Source organism: Pinus tabuliformis, chromosome 7 (genome assembly GCF_031772625.1).
Source record: "Pinus tabuliformis cultivar Carrire ecotype Pingquan chromosome 7, CPIR1, whole genome shotgun sequence".
Lineage (NCBI taxonomy): Eukaryota > Viridiplantae > Streptophyta > Pinopsida > Pinales > Pinaceae > Pinus > Pinus tabuliformis.
The window spans coordinates 1,343,714,496-1,343,735,822 of NC_142293.1; positions in this window are offsets into that span (position 1 = coordinate 1,343,714,496).

A 21,327-nucleotide genomic window follows, 5' to 3' on the forward strand; every position below is an offset into this window, starting at 1 on the left:
TTATACCTTTGCCACGCGGCACGCTCCCGGGGTGCTTGCTCCCTCCTCACCTAATATTGCCCAGCCCCAAAAGCGGTGCGGGCAGAAACCACTTACCACTGCCCCTTCGCTAATGTCACCACCATGACACCTGCCACGTCACCACCATGCCATCTATCTTGTACCTCCCACTGACGTCATGCTGACCTCACTCGTCCGTCAAATCATGTTTTCCCGCCAAAATTCATTTTGTCAGGTAAAAGGGAAAAAGTGTTATTTTTGATGTTTTTCGCTGCAAAGGGTGCTCCGAGCATACAATCAACCAATTCACAGATCAGTTTCAATCACCTCCGAACCACAAAGGCTCCATCAATGAGCTCGCGGCCTCAACCAAGCTGCCAGTTACAGTTTCCTTCCTTCAAACACAGTTGAAATCAAACCGAGGGACTTCTAAGCTCATAAAATAGAAGAACAAATTTATATAGGGATATTTTTCTACCCCAGCCAGTGGGAACCTGTAGAGACATCAATTGCAGAGGAAAGGCGGTGTAAGGACACGTTAGCAGTTCTACTTTACCAGACAGTGGTGACCAGGGTCAGTTCAGCATTAAAGAAGATGAAAACAAAGTTAAAGAGTATCAAATCAAGCATTAAAGAGTACCAGTGCAGAATTAAAGGCAAGTCAAGTCAGAATTAAAGAATATCAGAGCTGACAAAGAGAAGCAAATCAAAAGTTAAGAGCACATTTAAGGCAAGTAGTCGGCGCAGAGCTACTACAGGACAGCTGCAAGCCGAACCCTAAAGGCCTACCTCCAACGCAACAACAATTATCTTTCTCGAGTCGCTTCTATGTTACTTGTAAACTAATTTAGGTTAAGATCTAGATATTAACTCATAGCGTTTATGAGATATCTGTTGTACATATTTTGTTGTATAAATACCCCCTTCATTAGAGTTGTAAAGAGGTTGGGTATGTGTGGATTTCCTAGACTTTGCTGTAACTCAGATACTTTGGAATAAAAAGCTATTAGAATCAACTATTGTTCGACCTACTGGATGAAAAATTGAAGTAAAGGACTTGTCATAGAATTCTTGAATCAACCTCTGGATCAATAAGTCCCTTATAACTTGTGTTTTACAGTTTTCATGTTTATTATATCACCTATGTTTCATAATTTGAATGGTAAAGGAAAAGGTTAATTTAGAATTTGCTTAACTGCACTCTCTTTTCAGTCTTTATTATTCTCTGTGTTTTCTTCATAATTAGCATAAACAGTGAATTCTTAATTGCTCCTGTTTCCTGATTCTTCATGTTGAGTATTTGCTAAGGAATTCTTAACTGCTCCTTATCAGTAATCATCCATTTTCCCTCTTTCAATATGTTGAAGGATTCTTAACTGCCCTTCACCCATTTGTGCCCATTCCATCTGTTTCCAGCCTTTATTTGTTCCCTGTTTGACCACCTTGCTCTATGATACCATCCTCTGTTAAAAACCAAATCCTGAAAGCCTGTTTCGTTGACTCCATCATGCCCAATAGACTGAACTGTTCTGTTTCACTTCACTGTTCTATTGAATCTCACCACCCAAACTCAAAACAAAACCCTTGAACTTCATAACTAGCCTAACACCCTTAAAAAACAAAACTAAATCATAAAGAGAGAGCCCTCTCTGGATACAGATTGGCTAGATTTTGTATCTAAAAGATTGGTCTGTGGTTACCTCGGCCATATTCCCTTTTTTACAACTTTTGGGAACAACCTGATGATAACAATTTGTATTAAAATTAACCCCACCATAGTGCACCATTCTCTATTAAGCACCCGAGCCTTTAGTTCAATTAAAGACACTAGTTCGTATAATACAATATGCGCACCATTATTTGTAAATTAAAAACTCCACCATGGTGCATCATATTGTTTATGCATCAAGGCGTTTGCATACCAGTTTAGCACCGAAGTATGATGAGAGTATAGTACCAAACTGGGAAGATTGATTTTTACAATTGATTTTTTTAAAACTTAACCCTTTTTTGGTGCTATCAAGTAACATACGGACTAATGCATTGTATTTTCTTAGAACGTGGCTATTTTCCATTTATATAAAAAAACTCGGCCTCAGTGCACAATATTCTACTAAGCACCATGTACCGATGAATTCATTGTATTATAGGCACACTATTAGAAAACATCTGCTAAAACATATGCTTGCCCAACTCCACTAGTGACCCTTGATGCAAACATATTTTTGGGTAATTTTTATAGGACTTCCGTAGAAACCTCCACTTAAGGATCTTTTCCTTGTAGTGGTTGTCGAAAATAGCTATGAAAAAAACTCTTGAGCCAAGTTTCAGATTGAGATCTGCTTTCAAATCCCAATTATTTATGATTTAATTTAGGAGAACCTTTTTTGGAGGGTATGGTTTGACAAATTTAAATATTACCACGTGATCCAACATGTTCTACTTTTTCCCCTATTTTGTTCATGGGTATTTCTAGTAGAAGAGTGTTGGATGTCTAAAATAGGTTGAACCCATTGATTGTTGAGTTTCTTGCTAAGGTTGGGGCTGTAGATGTTGAAGAAATTAATTTTCTAGGTGTTGCAAAGCTGGTGCTTGATGTTGTTTGACCCTTACAACTAAATGTATTACCATACTTGAACGCATGCTGTGACTTGGATCTACCAGCCACAACACTATGAAAGGAGGGGTTTCCTCCTCTCCGAGGGAGGAGCCAAGGTGGAAATCAAATTCAAAGAGATGTACAAAATCAAAATTTTTAAACCTAAAGTTGCAGAGATTGCATCCATTTCATGAAATTCATAAAAGGGAGACATCTAATCATAATGTAGTAGATTGATAATCTACAAATTTTACCACATAAAAAAATTTACTCTCTACAAGAAAATTACTTTTATTCGTTTTTAGTTTAGGAACATTCAACATTTTTGGGGAAAGGTTTGCGATAGAACAAAAAAAATCTATTATATAAAAATTCATGAGTGAAGGTATGACCAAGAAAATAAAAAGGATGCAAAGATACCCATGAACAAGAAAACATATAATGAAACTCAAATGTCACCTTATTTCACAAGATTTTAGTTCAACCAAAAATATATTAGAAATAGATTACTTAATCTAATAATGTCATAGAATTTGAATTGGAAAAATCTATTCCAAGCATGATGGCGGTTTCTCAAATAGGAAAGTCAAGTAGCGAAAATTTTAAGGATGGAAAATTATCTTGAAGTTTAAAAACATTGGTGAATCTCACTAGTTCTTAATATGAAAACTATAAAATATTTATTGATGTATTTGTAAAATTATTCAAATTTATAATGATTTTATATATACTCTCTATATAATGTTGGCGACTTTTAAGTTAAAATAATTTTATATTTTAAAATTTAGGCGAATCATTTTTGGGAAAAGTGGAAATTGGCGAATCTTTTTTTGGAACAATCGTGGAAAATTATCCCACCTATGAATATTAGACCCTATATTTTTTCATGAAGTCGAGAGAATGTTGTTTTAGGTCCTATTCATTGGCTTCATAAAGCATGTGTGGTAGTGCTTTTCCACATAGGAAAATAAGGAGCATTTCATTTGAGGTCTTGTCCATCCACTTCACACATCAACTTGACAACACGGAATATACTCAATACATTTCAGATCGAGGGCTCTTGTTTTTCTATGTACATAAGTGATTAGGTATGTAAAAAAAAGTTAAATACCACTTGAAGAAGATAAGTTCATTTGCATTTAGCAAATAATTTGCCACAAAGTGTACAAATAATTAGTGTAGAAGCTCTTGCAAATGACTTTGTGGGAATTCTTTTTTTTGGGTTGTAGGAAGAGATGATGAAGCTAGTAGAAAATCCTTACCAGATGAATTTCTCTACCATATTTGGTAGAGTGATTCCACTCTCTTGTTTAAAATTATGTAACAGACCTGGTTAAAATTCCATGTAATAAAAGATAATAACAGAAAAATAATAACCGAGGTTGATGGGACACTTATCCCAAGATGAATGTTTGACAAAATAATAGTGATGGGGATCACTTGTGGTTGATTAATGGCTAAGGAAATTGGAAAAGGAAATGGCTAAGGCTTTGGAAAGGAAAAATGGCATTTTTCGGCACATTTATTTATGAAAATAATGGAAATTAGGATAAAAGTAAGGTGAAATGTCACAGGTTGCATGTGAGGAGGAAATTGAAGGAAAATAATGGAAAATGAAGAAAATAGAGGCTTCATTAATAAAAATTCTTATGAGTATCAGTTCACAGAATTTTTGTCCGATCATTTTTGGAACTCTCTCTCTATTCTCTCTCTCAAACTATTGGAAACTTAGAGTTTTCTTGGACCACTCCTGGAGCGTGTGGCATACTTGGAGTTTTGGAGCAAGAAGGAAAAATAAGAGTAGGAAAGCGCAAAAGGACATCAAGATCAACAACTACAATGGGTTATTATTGAAGGTATGGAGTTTCATGTATGTTTTCCTCAATAGTTTCAGCATGAATGGCATATGAATGTGGTTTATTGGTCATGATATTTCACTGGCATGGAGGATTGACTGGATTGGCAATGGATTTGCCTAACCTTTCCATTTCTTGGATAACAATGGTGTTGTGGGTTTATTTCTTTTTTTTTTGGTTGGTTATCATGTTTCCTTTAGCTTGGGTTGAGTTACTAGTTCCTGGAATCCCTAGTTGGACAAACTCTCTTGAAGCCCTGTAAAAACTTAGGTTGAGTTACTAGCCCTCGAAGCCTTGGTTGGAAAAATTCTCTAGAAGCCTTGCTGGGTTGAGTTACTAGTCCTGGAAACCATGGTTGGAAAAATGCTCTAGAATCCCAGATAAGATATGGGTTGAGTTACTAGTCCTGGAAGCCTTGGTTGGAACAAATGCTCTAGAGACATAAACGGCTTGGGTAGAGACAAATCTGATGATGGTTTTCTTATTTCTGACCATGAGGAGGAATCACTGTTTGATGGGTTGAGGTGGTTGTCCTCTGGAATCGCTCAATGGTTTTGGGTTCATGTGTTATAAAAGATCCCATATTCATGCTTGGAATATGGCATGGGGTGAATGGTTGAAGAGATATTTGACTCATCCATTCTACGGTCGAGTGGAACATTGTAGTCCCATCTCGAGTTTGGAATTTGCATCATCAATATCAGGTTATTTCTACTTGTATTTTTATGAGTATTATATTGGTTTATATGTGGATCATATCGTTGTGATTTCTTTGGTATTTATGTTGCTATTATGCTAGTTATGTATATTTTTTATGACAATAGCTATATATGGCTCTCGTCATGTTTTTATTTGTAAATGGATGAACAATGTATTTATGACCTAATGGATAAAGTTGTAGCTAATGTGTTGAGGCATGAATGTTTCTTGGTGATTCTAAGCTGAGTATGTGACGCCTATGCTTAGATATTTTACTTACACTTGTATGTTACATATTTGTGATATGTTTGACAAAATGTTTGTCATGGTTAGTAGGGGTCTAGTCAAGGGATTTTTCAAGTAATTGCACTTGTGCCATCATTTCCTGATTATCTTTATGTTTTGAAGGTTTCATTCAATTCTTGGTAGTGATCTCGGCTTTGGGCATGAAAAAGTGGCTCAAATCCCAACAATGTTGGATTAGAACTTATAAAAATAGTCCCTGGATGCTGGCATTCCTTGTCATGAGATCATCCAAAGCCTCTTAGATGCTAAAAAGCCCATATCATGGGAGAATTGATGTGTCAATTTGTATAAAACATCAATGGGACCCACGGGTTGGTTGCTAGAAAAGTTGGGATGGATCTTAGGAGTCATGCTGTTGATGTTGAAGGTCTGTATGGTGTGTTTCCATCGGTTCGACTTCCTTAACGTGACTTAGGAGGTCGAATCATATCATAGTAATTTCTCGTCACATGTTTACTTTGGTAAGATGGTTACTTGGGTAGATGTACTAGGAGGGTGTTATAGAGTGGTATCAGAGAATGATTCACCCCTTGGAATAGATGGGTTTTGTGTTGGTCATGCATCCATGTCAGTTGCATGTGTGTCTCTTGTGTTGTAGGATCATGTGCTTGTTGCATTTGTATTGTATGAGTCATGGTTGTAGTGATGTTGCCATGGAAAGTTGATGGTGTTGTTGTTGAGTGTGTCGTTATGAGTGTGTTGTTGATTATGCATTGCTTCTGCATGTTAATGTTCACATGTGGTCAAGTGTACAGTGATGTAGTGGTTTTTTTCATGCATGAGGTTATGGTATTTTTAGTTGACATGGTTATGCATTGATGACTAGACTCTAGCTAGAATGATGGTTGTATGGTTATATTCTTATGTGTTATATTTCTATATGTTGTCATGATTATGCTATACATGTATCATGCTGATTTTTTGATCTTGCAAACGAGATGTCCTCCCCGAGCTATACTAAGGTACGTTGTTTTATTTTGAATTGGTTTAGATGACATGATATACCTTGCAGGAAGAATATCAAATATGACTCGCAAGATGGTAGAATAGAGTTCTCGAGGATCTCCTTATGGATCATATGAGCAACATGGTGTTCATAATTCTTTCGATTTGGTAGATACATTGAGAAGATCAAAGGAATAAATAAGGACATGTAAGGCTGACAATGACCGAATCATACAAGCACAAGAGAAACTAGAAGAGATAAATGCAGCGATACTTTAGAGTTTATCATAATTGCAATGATAGGGACCACTTCAAATCAGCCATGAGCAGGAGGAAAACATTAATGGAGAATATGGAAGTAGGTCACATGGTGGTCACAGGTCAGATAGAGATGACATAGTTAGAGATGGAATATTTTTGGATACTCCAGATAAGAAAGGTGATAGACACAGGTACTATTCTAGTTTTAGTTCTGATAGGGATGATGACCAGCATCATTATCATCATTATAGGAAGATAGATAGGGATTATTTGTTGGATATGTTTAAGAAATAAAATCCACGTACATTTGATGGAGAGATGAATAAATTACAAGATGAAAAGTCATGGTTTCTTGGCATCAGGAAGTTCTTCAAGTTGCATGATTACTCATAAAACATGAAAGCCAGAATAGCTACATTTAGCCTCAAAGGTAAAGAAGATATTTGGTGGGAATATCTGAAGAATGTCAGAGGTATACATGAGGAGGACTTGACTTGGAATGAGTTTGAGTGAATATTCAAAAAGAAGTACCTACCAGAGAGAGATACTTTGATGATAGGGAAAAATAATTCTATGAGCTAAAGATGGGATCAATGACAAATGAGGAGTACACTAGAAAGCTCTTAGAGCTACTCAGGTATGTGCCTTACCTCAAGGAAGAGAAGGCCAACATTAAGAGATTCACTAGTGGATTACCAATGGAATTCAAAGACAAGTTTGAGTTCAATGAGCCTAGATCATTGGAGGAGGCCATTTGGAAGCTAAAGCACTGCTATGAGAAATCGAAGCACAGATCTAAGGCTAAGATGGATTGGAAAGACAATGGAAAGAAGAAAGGAAAATGGGACAAGAAACAAGAAAGGCCTTAGGATTCAAGGAATAAAGAAAATGTAGCGCCATCTAATAAGTTCAATGCATATGATAGAGGACAGGGATATTGATATGAGGAGTAGAACAAGGATGTACGCTGGAAGCCTATAGAGTTGGACTTGCGGCAAAGATCATCACAGGAGAGACTTTCCATAGAATTATGGTGGAAGGCCTCAAACATATACTGCACAAGAGGTGGAGATTCTTGGGGATGTTTGTCAGAGCATTCCTCATATATATGCAGTGATGGATAACAGACAACTAGACCATTAGGCATCTATCATTGAGATGAATGAAGATTTATGATCAAGTTTTTTATATATTGATTGACCATTGATTGAATTATAGTTATTTTAGTCCTAACTTGGTGGATAAGTGTGGTTTGAATAAGGAAGTGCATACAGAGTCTTGGTTAGTGAAGTTGGGTATAGGTACAAAGAAGTGAGTTCACCATTGGGTAAGATCGTGTGCATTTGATTTGAATGGTATACCTACTGCAACACATTTGAATATATTACAATTAGGATCATACAATATGTTGTTGGGCATGGATCAGTTGTACCTTCATAGAACCAAGGTGGATTGTTATGAAAAAGCTATTGAGTGCTTGGATGAAAGTGGGGAACAAAGCGTTTTGCGAGTTAAGAAGAAAGAAACAACAATTAGAATGGTGACTACTATGTAGGGGAAGCATAGTCGTAGGAAAGCATGTGTGTTATTTGCAGTGCACAATTCTAGTGAAAAAGGTAAGGAGGTTGAGGATCCAGATGTTTTGAGTAGGTACCCAGTTCTATAGAAATTCTAGGATGTATTTCCTAAGGATACTTCAGAGTTTCCACCTCAAAGGGAGGTATATCTTTCTATTGAGTTGGTTCCAGGGGAAACTCCAGCATCAAAGGCACCTTATTGGATGAGTACACTTGAGTTGGTAGAGTTGAAGTTGCAGTTGAATGAAATGTTGGATAAGGGATACATTAGGCCAAGTCTATCACCATCGGGTTCACTAGTACTGTTTGTGAAGAAGAATGATGGCACTATCAAATTATGCATTGAGTAAAGGAAGTTGAACATAGTTACCATCAAGAACATGTATCCATTGTCAAGGATTGATGACTTGTTTGATCAGTGGAAGGTGGCACCAATGTTCTCGAAGATTGACATGAGTTCATGATACCACCAGGTATGCATCAAAGAGGATGACATTTACAAGACAAATTTCCAGACCAGGTATGGGCATTATGAGTTTGTTGAGGTTCCATTTAGTTTGACTAATGTTCTAGCTACATTTATGTGCTTGATGAATGGTGTGTTGCATACGTATTTGGATAATTTTTTTATTGTGTTCATTGATTACATATTGGTATATTCTAAAAATGTGGAAGAGCATACCAAGAATTTAGCCGTAGTGTTGAGGTTGTTGAGAGAGCACCAATTGTATGCTAATCTTAGCAAGTGTTTTCAGATTGAAGTACACTACTTGGGACATGTGGTTTCCAAGGATGGCATAGCAGTGGATCTTGGAAATATAGGAGCCATCATGGAGTTGGTGGATCCTCAAAATGTAGATGGGGTGAGATCCTTCATGGGGTTAGCAAGCTATTATAAGATGTTCATGAGGAAATTTTCATAAATTTCTTATCCTATCACGTCATTGTAAAGAAAAGGTAATAATTTTGAATGGAGAGAGGAGTGTAAGGCTAGATTTGAGGAGCTGAGGCAGTGCTTGGCACATGCACTAGTGTTAAAGATCACATATCTGAACAAAGTTTGTAGTATGCAGAAATGCTTGTAAGAGAGTACTTGGTGGAGTCCTTATGCAAGATGGACATGTGATATGCTACGAGTCACGAAACTAAATGAGCACGAGTAGAAATGCCCCACACATGATCTTCAGTTCGCAGTAATCATACATGCATTGAATATGTGGAGGAAATATCTTTTGGGTAGGAGGTTTGTGTTGATGAGTGGTCAGAGTGGTTTTCAGAATCCATTTGACCAAACAAACCTAAATGGTAGGCAGGCTCGATGGTTTACCATGATGAGTGAGTTTGATTTTGAGATTAGGTATATCAAAGGTAAAGAGAATAGGGTAGCATATGCTCTTAGCAGGGGGATATATGAGAATCACTTAGCAACTATGAGCTCCTATGGGACAAACGTAAAGGATAGGATCTTGTAGGAAGGTCAACAAGATGTTAGGTATATGGAGATTATGCACACGTTGCAGTAAAGTACAGGTACAGGTGCATGTGGTGGTACAGGTAGTCGTACAGGTATGGGTACAAGTGGTGATATATGTATAGGTATAGATGTAGGTGCAAGGGATGTGGACTATCACCTCATGACAAACTGATGGGTTAGATTTAGAGACATGATATATGTGCCAGATAGTAGTGATCTCAAGAAGGTAATCTTGGGGGAGTTTCATGCGAAACTATATTTAGGTAACCCATGCTATTAGAAGACATTGACTGTAGTGAAGAAAATTTCATATTGGTTGAATCTGACGAAGGATGTAGCAAAGTTTATGGCTAGGTGTTTTGATTGTCAACGTGTGAAGGTAGAGTGTAAACATCTAGGTGGACTGCTACGGCCAATTACAATTTCAAAATGGAAATGGGAGGTCATTTCCATGGACTTTATCATACGTTTTCCAAGGATAGTGAGACAACATGATTCCATCATGGTTGTTGTGGACAGGTTGACAAAGGTTGTGCATTTCATTCCAGTCAAGTCTACATTATCAACTAGCAATGTAGCCCAGGCATTCATCAAAGATTTGGTCAGATTGCATGGTGTTCCAAAGAATATTGTGTTAGACAAGGATGCAAAGTTTACTTCCACGTTTTGGAAGGAGTTGTTTGCAAGTTTGGGTATAGAGTTGGCCTTCAGTAGAGCTTATCACCCATAGAGAAAGGGACAGGCTGAGAAGGTTAATATGGTATTGGAGGACATATTTAGGATGTATGTGATGCATCAATAGAAAAATTAGGAAGAGTATATTCCATTGGTAGAGTTTCCTTGCAATAATGGGTATCAAGAATCTTTGAGGACGAGTTTGTTTGAGGCATTCTATGGGCTGAGTTGCAATACTCCCATTAGTTGGAGCGATCCAGTGAACAAGGTGTTGATTGGATAGGACATGTTAGCAGAGATGGAACAGGAAATGCGGGTAATCAAGAAGAATTTGAAATTAGCACAAGATAGGTAGAACATCTATCCAGATTAGAATAAGTTGTTCAAGGAGTTCCAGGTTGGGGAATAGGTGTACTTGCGCATCGATCCGAAGAAGAGGTCCTTGTGGATTGGATCATGTTCCAACATAGTTTTGTGGACCCTTCAGTATTATTGAGAGGATTGGGAAAGTAGCCTATTGACTTGCACTACCTCTGATAATGATCCTGATCTTGGGAGGAGGCCCCAAAGATCATTGATTTGAACTTAAACAGGAACATAAAAAATTACATATATAACCATAATAAAAAGATGTAGTAGAAATAACACTTAATTTCATTAATATCAAATACTGAAATACGCTTACAAACAAAATGGAAATAAGACTAGCTCAGGCGATGGTAGCTTATCTCTGAGAAGAGATGTGGTGGCTACATGGCTTTGAACTATGTTAGAATGAGGCTCAGAGGCCCATTTCTTTTTGATAAATAACGAAAAACCCTAAACATCCAAAAACCTAACCCTAGGAGATGAAGCGCCCAAACTATTGGCCCCATTTTGGTAAGTTGGTACATAAACTTCTCGGGGTCGTATCTTTGGCATACGATCTCTATTTGACATGCAAAATACCTCATAAGAAATATATATCAAAGTACTACAACTTTCGAGCAACCAACATTAACCACACCCTCCTTTCGCTAGGATGTTCCAAAAAACAACATTTAGGGTTTCAAAATGGCTCTGAGAGTCCACGACCCGAAAAACTGCCAAAAATAGTAAATTGTGCTACAATTAAGGAAACTAAAAAAATGAAAGAGATAGTGGTGGGGGTCCAAGTGGAATAGGCGGGTGGCCACCAAGATCCAGTTGGATCAGTCCCCACTGTCTCTTTCATTTTCCAGTTTCCTTAATTGTAGCACAATTTACTTCGAGAAATGCACCTTTGGCATGAGCTAGGTCCAATATTTGGGTTACATCATAGATGAGCATGGTGTGCATGTGGATATGACTAAGGTTAAATTCATTCGCTATTGGTCAGCCCATACCACTCTAACAAAGCTTCGTAACTTTTTGGGCCTTGCAAATTTTTATTGGAGGTTTGTGTTGGGATTCTCCCATATCACTTCGCCTTAAAGTGAGATTACTAAGTTGGGGTGAAAACAAAGTTTTCTTGGTGCGAGTCCCAATAGAAGGATTTAGCTGAGTTGAAGCACCAAATCTACTCCACACTAGTACTCACATTGGAATACCTACACCAACCATTTGAAATTGAGACAGATACCTTAGACTATGCTATTGGTGTAGTCCTCACCCAGCAAGGGCATCCAGTGGTCTATAATAGTGAGAAACTTTCTGATACAATTTGGAAGTACCCCACTCATGATAAAGAGATGTATTCTATCATGCAGGATTCCTGACGATGAAAGCATTACATTTTGGGGAAGGAGATAGTCATCCATATCAGTCATTGACCTCTTCAATTTATATCGACACAAGGGAAGTTGTAGAATGATCGCCATCAATAGTGGTCTACATATCTGCAACAATTCCACTTGAACATTAAATACATAAAGGGAGGCACCAATAATGTTGCAGATTGTCTCAGCCAACCCCCAGTTGTAACACTGACTACTATTCTCAACTACTTTGTCCATGAAACCTCTAGATCCTACTGTGCCCTGCGCTCTGAATCAAAACCCGACAAGGGGAATGATAAAGGGAAGCGGATCATTGACATGGAGCCAAGTGCCACTGTGGCCACCACCAAGATCCACAAGATTGTGCCTAAATATCTATAGGAGGGGGAATGCCTATTCCACTCACAAATGTGGGTTAAGTGTTCTCCATTGTAGTTCATTATCGACAATGGGAGCCAAAAGAACCTCATTTTAGTAGAGTTCATGAAGCAGCTAGGCATACCGACTACAGAACATCCATAGTTGTACACCATCAGGTGGCTTCACCAGGGACAAGATATATGCGTTAGCTAATAGTGTTGCCTTCCCTACAACATCAATCCCTTCATATGTGAGGTACTATGTGATGTTTCTCATCTTGAAGTTTGTGATGTATTATTATGATGACCATACTTTTGGAAGTGACATGTTGTATATGAGGCTAGACCTTGCTATGTTATTATTTATTGTGGTATTAATTTATATAGGATACCGGAGGTAGCCCCATCTATCGCCTTCTCTTTTATCTCTACTCAGAAATGCAGTAAGATCATCTCCTAGGCTCGAAAATTTATTTTCTTTTTGATTCACTCTCAAAGTAAGGGGACGATCATAGCCACATAAATGGCCCCTAGGGAGGGTTCCTCCACACAGTAGAAGTGAGTGGATATGGTCATGGAAGAATACAAGGACATCTTCTCCTCACACACACGGTACCCTTACACTGTCTGCTCAATCATTTCATCAACCTAACTCCTCAAGCACCTCTCCCCAATGGTCTAATATATCATTGCTCCATTCTGGAAAATGAAGAGATCAAGTGGAAAATCTAGGAGTTGTTGCAAAAAGGGAAATCTGACCAAGTTCCTCGCCTTGTGGGAACCTAATTGTACTTGTACATAAGAAGGATGGGACCTAGAGGCTCTGCATTAATTATCGAGCACTAAACAAAATCATTGTCAAGAATAGGTATCCAATCCCATGGATTGATGACCTTCTGGACAAACTCAAAGGGGCCAAGTATTTCAGAAAGATCGATCTGAAGTTTGGCTCTCATCAAGTTCCAATAGAGCCCACAAATGTATGGACGACTACCTTCAAATCTAATGAAGGCCTTTCTGAATGGTTGGTTATGCCCTTCGTCTTGAAAGATTCCACTACTAATTTTAAGAGGCTAATGGATGACATCTTATGGCCCTTCACCAACACATTCATGGTTTTTTATATGGACAACAACCTCATCTTCAGCAAGAGTTGGGAACAACAGTTGCAACACATTCAGTAGGTCCTTCAAACCCTTCAGAAATAAAAATTGTGTGCCAACTTCAAGAAATGAACCTTTGGCATGAGGTAGGTCCAATATTTGGGTTACATCATAGATGAGTGTGGCATGCATGTGGATCTGAATAAGATCCAAGTCATTTAGGATTGGCTAGCCCCAACCACTCTAACGGAGCTTCACAACTTTATGGGCCTTGCAATTTTTTATCAGAGGTTTCTGCCGACAAATGTGTTGGATGAGTTCAATAAATCTGGTCTCTTTATCGGCCACAAACAATACATGTGCAGATTCTATTTGTGTAGTCACATGAACAATGACAACATCAATCAGACACAATGGTTCAAATCCTAGACCCACTTGAAAGGGATGGCGACCATTCAAGTTATGGAGAGCTCTATTATAACTTTGTTGCACATAGGGAAGATTCTCATCCTAGGTTAATGGATACTTGGAGTTGTACATGCGGGTTATGTGCAATATCATCTTATTGATGACCTCCATTTCACCATTAATTTATGGATGGAAGGCAGTCGGCCTGGTGAGCTTGGTGTGCAATAGTGTCCAGAGGCTTGACCAGAATGTGCTCTGGAACCTGCTATCTCGATATGATATAATGATCTGCGGGATCCCAAAATATACCCATACTCGTTGAAAGAAGAGTTTGGTATTTTCATCTATTGTGATAGTCTTCTTGTAGGTCACCAATATAGTCATGTTAGAAAATCTATCCATGACCACAAATACATACTCATTGTCATGCTTTGTAGAAAGGATGCTAGACATATAGTCCATGGAGGTGGATTCCCACAATTGGCTGGGTGTAGGTAGAAGAATGTACAGGCCTTGCTTCTTGATGGTTGGCTTGGCAATGGCATAGGAAGTGCATGATCTGATATATTTCCCAACATCTAGTCAGAGTTTAGGCATATAGAAGTACTTTTGTAGTACAACCACCATTTTCTCCACACCAAAGTGTCCTACGACCTGATCGTAGTGTGCCTCCAAAATTAGCTTGCCATTGTCACTTGAAGGATTACAAAGGTGGCTCAGCTACCATAAAAATGCATCCTGCAGGTGGAAATCAGGAACTTGTTTTCCATCTACTAGCATCTGGTATGTGGAGGAAAAATCTAGATCATTTTTGTATAGTTGCATCCAAAGGTCTCGTGGCCACAAGAGTTGAGAACAATAGTCAGTGGTGTAACTCAGGCTCACCTGACGCAGTTTGCAACATTATTGGTGTTGTGGTTTTTGTATTTAATGTTCAAGTGGAATTGTTGCATATATGTAGACCACTTTTGATGGTGATCATTCTGCAAATTCCCTTGTGTCTGTATAAATTGAAGAGGCCGGTGATTGATGTTGATGATCGTATCCTTCCATAGAATGTAATGCTTCCATTACTGGCAATCATGCATGATGGAATACATCCATTTATCATAGGCAGGGTACTTCTAAATTGTATCGGAAAGTGTCTCACTATGATAGGCTGCTGGATTCTTGTGTTGGGTGAGGAATGCACCAATAGCATATTCCGAGGCATCTATCTCAATTTGAAATGGTTGTTGTTGGTATGGTAGTGTGAGTACCGGTGTAGAGAAGGGTCAGTGCTTCAACTCAATGAACGCCTTCTTTTGGGATTCAAACCAAGAAAACTTTTCTTTCACCCCGCGCTTAGTTATCGTACTCAAAGGCCAAGTGATATGGGAGAATCCCAACATGAACTTTCGATAAAAAGTTGCAAGGACCAAAAAGCTATGAAGCTCTGTTAGAGTGGTCGGGGCTAGCCAATCCCTAATGACTTGGATCTTAGTCAGATCCACATGCATGCCATGCTCATCTATGATGTAACACAAATATTGCACCTGGCTGATGCCAAAGGTACATTTCTTGAAGTTGTGACACAATTCGTGGTGCCGAAGGGTTTGAAGGATCCACCGAATGTGTTGCAAGTATACCTGTTCCCCCAAAGATCTAAAAAATTGAACTAGATCTTAGGGGAGGAGGCCTCCAAGCTCTGAAAATTTCAAATTCCATAAGGAAAGAGGAGAACACACTTTAAATGAAGCCACCAAAAAACTTTTTATTAAAATAGAGAATAATTGTAAAATCTACTTTGTGGTGGAGAATCTATCCTTTTACAAAATGTGACTTGTTCCTTATCTCCCTTTTTGGTTACAATAACAAAAGTAAATTACATGGGTAGGTAAATGAAATTAGTGAATGAATACCATGGGTTGATGTCACCTACAATAACATGGGTGAATGAATAACATGGGTGGATAAGTACCATGGGTGGATGAATACCATGGGTGGATGCCACTTATGATACCATGGGTAAATTCCATGGGTGAATGCATAACATGGGTGGATGAATACCATGGATGGATGTCATTTTCCATTCAGATCATTCGTCCTTCCTTAGGAAGCAATGGTCCCCATTGTGTGAAGTTCCCTCCTGAGATGCTTTTGTTGAATATTAAGCGTGACTAAATTGAAGGGTTTTGTGTGGTTAACCCATAACTGTGACGAACGAAGATCAGAGGAAAGAGATACCCTGTAATACTTGTGACCAACTGCGATACTAATAGTGTGCAGCCTAGAAAATTGACTTCAATGAAGTATGGGTTTGTGGATGACCCACAACCATGAAAAATGAAGATCCGAGGATAGAGATACCCTGCAATGCTTGTGACCAACCGTGATACTAATAGAGTTTAACCCAACAAATGGACTTCGATGACAAGGATTTTGTGTAGTTGACACATAACCGTAATGCTAACCTTTGATGAAGTACTAGGTGCCTACATAGCCTTGGGTGGAATCTAATGTATCCAAAGAATCCAAGCCTGACACTGCTTTACTAAAACTAGTGAATGTAAGGAGATCCCTACTAAAGCGGGATGGGAGGGCACGTTTCCAAAGGGAATTCGCTCTTAATGTTGCTCCAGATCTAAAATTGACATAACTCGGTCAATATAACTTAGAATATTTATTATCACATATTTTTGGAAACAAAATTACCATTCCTCATCTTCTCATGTGTTTGAAATCCCTATTTGGACACTCTAGAAACTCATATTCACAACGTAACTTTTCCGCCATCACAAAAGTTCTGAAAAAATAGCTGATACCTCCCATATTTGAACTCTGATTCGACCCACAATTTTTTTGAAATTATATTATTTTTTAAGAGGAGCTCAAGTATACAATCACGTATCTAAAATATTGCACAAAAAAAACTAAGGAAATGATAGGAGAGCCTCTGTCCATGAATTATTGTCAGAAAAATTTCTAGAACACAACTGATTGTAAATCAACGATATCTCCCTTATCTGGACTTTGAATTGGCCAATTATTCTTTTGAGTTTGGGTATTTTTTCGCATAAATATAGATATGTTATTTTTTTTGTAAATTTTGCACCAAGAGTTTGATATCTAATCTATAAACTCGCCACCCAAAAAATTCCCGCAAAAACTAGAAAAAAAAGAAGAAAAAACAATATTCTCGCTTTGCACAAGAAAGTCCTATGCGGAGGTTGTAGCACACGCATGAAGTTTGTTGAAGATTGATGCCCAAAATTTGAAACTTAAATATGTGTCAAACTCTCATTCCCATGGAGTTGTAACCTAGCTCTGATACCATTGATTCAGATCTTGGGGTGAGGCCCCCAAGATCTAAAAAATTGAAATGGATCTTGGGGTGGCAGGCCCACAAGATCTGAAAAATTGAAATGCCAAAATAAAAGAGGAAAACAAAGATTAAATGAAACCACCAAGAATTTTTTTATTAAAATAGAGAATAACTGTAAGTTGTTACATTGTGGTGGACAATCTATCCTTTTACAAAATGTGACTTGTTACTTATAGCCTTGTTTGGTTAAAATACCACAGGTAAATTCCATGGGTGGGTAAATATCATGTGTGAATGTATACGATGGGTTGATGTCACTTGTAATATCATGGGTGAATGAATAACATGGGTGGATTCCACTTACCATACCATGGGTGGATAAATAGCATGGGTCGATGAATACCATGGGTGGATGCCACTTACAATACCATGTGTAAATTCAATGGGTGGATGAATACCATGGGTGGATCTCTTTTTCCATTCAGATCAGACAATCAAATTCCATTATGTTTTCCATCTATCATTGCTTAAGAAGTATGTTAAAGATTTTGATTATATGATTGGCTCGTCTATATTGCAGGTGCAACCAGATGTAGAAATCGACCTAGAGCCTCAACTTATATTGCAGAAAAAGGTGCTCATTCTCTGGAACCAAGAAATCCAATAGGTTAAAGCATAGTGGAAGAACTTTGGGCCTGATGAATCTAGATAGGAGATGGTGGATCAGATGCGGGTTATGAATCCTTCATTGTTTACCGGTTGTGGCAAAGAAATTTTGGTATGGTGTTTTGGTGTGTGTCTTTGGTATATGTTGTGGTACATGTTTGGTGATGTGTTAGTGTATGTACATATGTATATGGATGTAAATACCACCATGAGCTATGTTATAAAGCTCCAATAAGTAGTATGAGTGTAGTGTAATTATGATGTTATACTTATTATGTTTTCATGTTGGTTTGCTTCTCAGCAAGTTGATCATTGTAAATACTGCAATGAACTAATTTATAAAGATCCATCGACAATATGTTTTTCTTAAGAAGTCTTGTGGTTATAGGTTTTGTTGAAAACTGAGGACGGTGTTCCCTCAAGGGAGAGGGTTCTCTAATAGCCCTCATGAAAATTCCATGTAATAGAAGTTAATAAATGAGAAATAATAACCAGAGTTGATGGGACACTTATTCCAAGATGAATGTTCGGAAGAAGCATAGTGATGGGGATCACTTGTGGTTTATTAATGGCGAAGGAAAGAGGTAAAGACAATGGCTAAGTCTTTGGAAATTAAAAATGGAAATTTTGGCATATTTATTGATAAAAATAATGGAAATTACGAGAAAAGTAAGGTGAGAGGTCACAGGTTGCATGTGAGGAGGGAAATGAAGGAAAATAATGGAAAATGAAGAAAATAGAGGCCTCATTAATAAAAAGGATTCTGAGGATCAGTTCACAGACTTTTGTCAATTCAGTTTTGCAGCTCTCTCTCTATTATCTCTCTCTCTCATATTCTTGGACACTTAAATTTTCTTGGAGCACTTTTGGAGGATGTGGCATACTTGGAGTTTTGGAGCAAGAAGGAAGAAGAAAAGAAGGAAAGTGCAAGATGTCATTGGGATCGGTAGCTACAATGGGTTTTTATTGTAGGTACCGAGTTGGATATATATTTTCCTCACTAGTTTCGGCATGCATGGCATATGCATGTGGTTTATTGGTCATGATATGTCACTCACATGGAGGATTTCTTAGATTAACAGTGGATTTTCCCAACCTTGCCATTTCTGGGATAGCCATGTTGTTGTATGTTTATTTCTTTTCTTTTCTAGTTTTTTCTCATGTTTCTTTATTCGGGTTGAGTTACCGATTCCTTGAAGCCCTAGTTGGAAAAGCACTCTTGAAGCCGTGTAAGAGCTTGGGTTGACTTACTAGTCTTGGAAGCCTTGGTTGGAAAAGCACTTTGGAAGCCCTTGGTAGGTTGAGTTACTAGTCCTCGAAGCCTTGGTTGGAACAAACAATATTGAGCCCTAGAAGGCTTGGGTAGAGACAAATCTGATGATGGTTTTTTGATGTCCAACGGTGAGGTGGAATCACTATTTTATGGGTTGAGGTGGTTGGCATCTGGAAGCCCTGGATGGTTTTGGATTGATGTGTTTTATGAGATCCCACATTCATGCTTGGAATATGGCGCGTGGATGAATGGATGAAGAGAGATTTAGCACAACCATTCTACGGTCGGGTGGAACCTGCTAGTCCCATCCCGGGTTTGAATTTTACATCATCAATATGAGGTTATTTATCCTTGTATTTATATGAGTATTATACTATTTTATATGGGCAACATATGGCTATGATTTCCTTGGCATTTTTGTTGCTATCTTGGGGGTTATGTATATGTTTTATGACAGTATCTACTTATGGATCTCATCATGTTTTTACTTGAAAATGGATGAAAAATGTGCCTATGACCTAATGGATGGAATTGCAGCTAATGTGTTGAGCCATCAATGCTTCCTAGCGATTATCAACTAAGTATGAGACCCCTATGCTTAGATTTGTTATCTAAACCTGTAGATTACTTATTTGTGATATGTTTGATGAAATGGCTGTCATGGTTAGTAGGTGTCCAGTCAAGGGCTTATTCAAGTAATTGCACTTGTCTCATCATTTCCTTATTATATTTCTTTTCTGAAGATTTCATTCAATTTTGGGAAGTGACCTAGGATTTTGGCATGAAAAAGTGGCTCAAATCCCGGGGATGTTGGCACAACATTGAGAAAAATAGTTCTTGAATGTTGGCATGCCTTGTCATGAGAGTGTCAAAAGCCTCCTAGATGTTGTCAAGCCCATATCATGGGAGCATCTAGGGGTCAAGTGGTTTAAAACCTCAATGGGACCCAAGGGTTGGTTACCAGAAAGGTTGGGATGGTTCTTAGGAGTCCTTTTGCTAATGTTGAAGGTATTTATGGTGTGTTTCTATCCTTAACATGACTTAGGAGGTTGAATCATATTATAGTAACTTCTCATCACATGTTTACCTCGATTGGTGAGTTACTTGGGTAGATGTGGGAGGAGCGTGTTACAAATTCATTTTCTAAAACTAAATGTTCTCGTCCATGGATTTAGGTGAAACAAATGCATGTTCTATGAAGTTTTCACTTGGAAGATAATGCTTCCATGATAAGTTTCGAATTGGTTTCAGATTTGTAGGTGGCTTTTGAGATATTTTCTCAACTCCTATTTCTAATATTAGAATTAGTTGGATCTCAATCCAATATATATATATATATATATATATATATATATATATATATATTTGAATGAATTAATAAAAATAATATTTTCTTGTGTGCAATCAGATTTCTTTGTTTCTATAAAAACTCATATGGGTTCGGGTCTAGGCCTAGAGTCCCTCATGCGAGTGCCGAGGGAAATAGAGAGTATGTGTGTTTGCTGAGAGTAGAGTGAAGTTTTTCGTTTGCTAGAGAGTATTCTTTTCCATCATTCGACTGCTTGTTAGCGCTTACACAAAGGATATGGATTTGTAGACCTTTGATAATCAGTGGGTTGTTGAAGCCTTGAGTGTTGAGTTATTGCAATCTAGATTTAATGTGAGGGGGGGATAACAATTTGTGTTGAAATCTAAATGTATAGGGTAAACTAAGATCTGTGTGAAGGGGGGAGAAAGATCAAGCCTAATCCTTAAGTTTTGATCAAGGTTTGGATTATGTGTTGTGGACGCTATTGAATGTTGTGGCTTCTACAATGTTATATTGGAAAATTAATTATTCACATTGAAATCATTGTCAAAATTAAGGCCTCGACTTACTTTTAGACCTATGGCTAGCACAATCCTCTCAACCCTATTTCCTAGAACGACTACCAAAGTGAGTTGCACAATGGAGGCATGCTATGGTCCAACTCTCTTGCTATAGGATAATATCTCATGTATTGGTGGTGAACCAATGAGGAGAAGGTACGTGTTGCAAACAAAATTTCTCATGCGAGCCAAGTGTGGAGAATTATTAGTGTTTTAA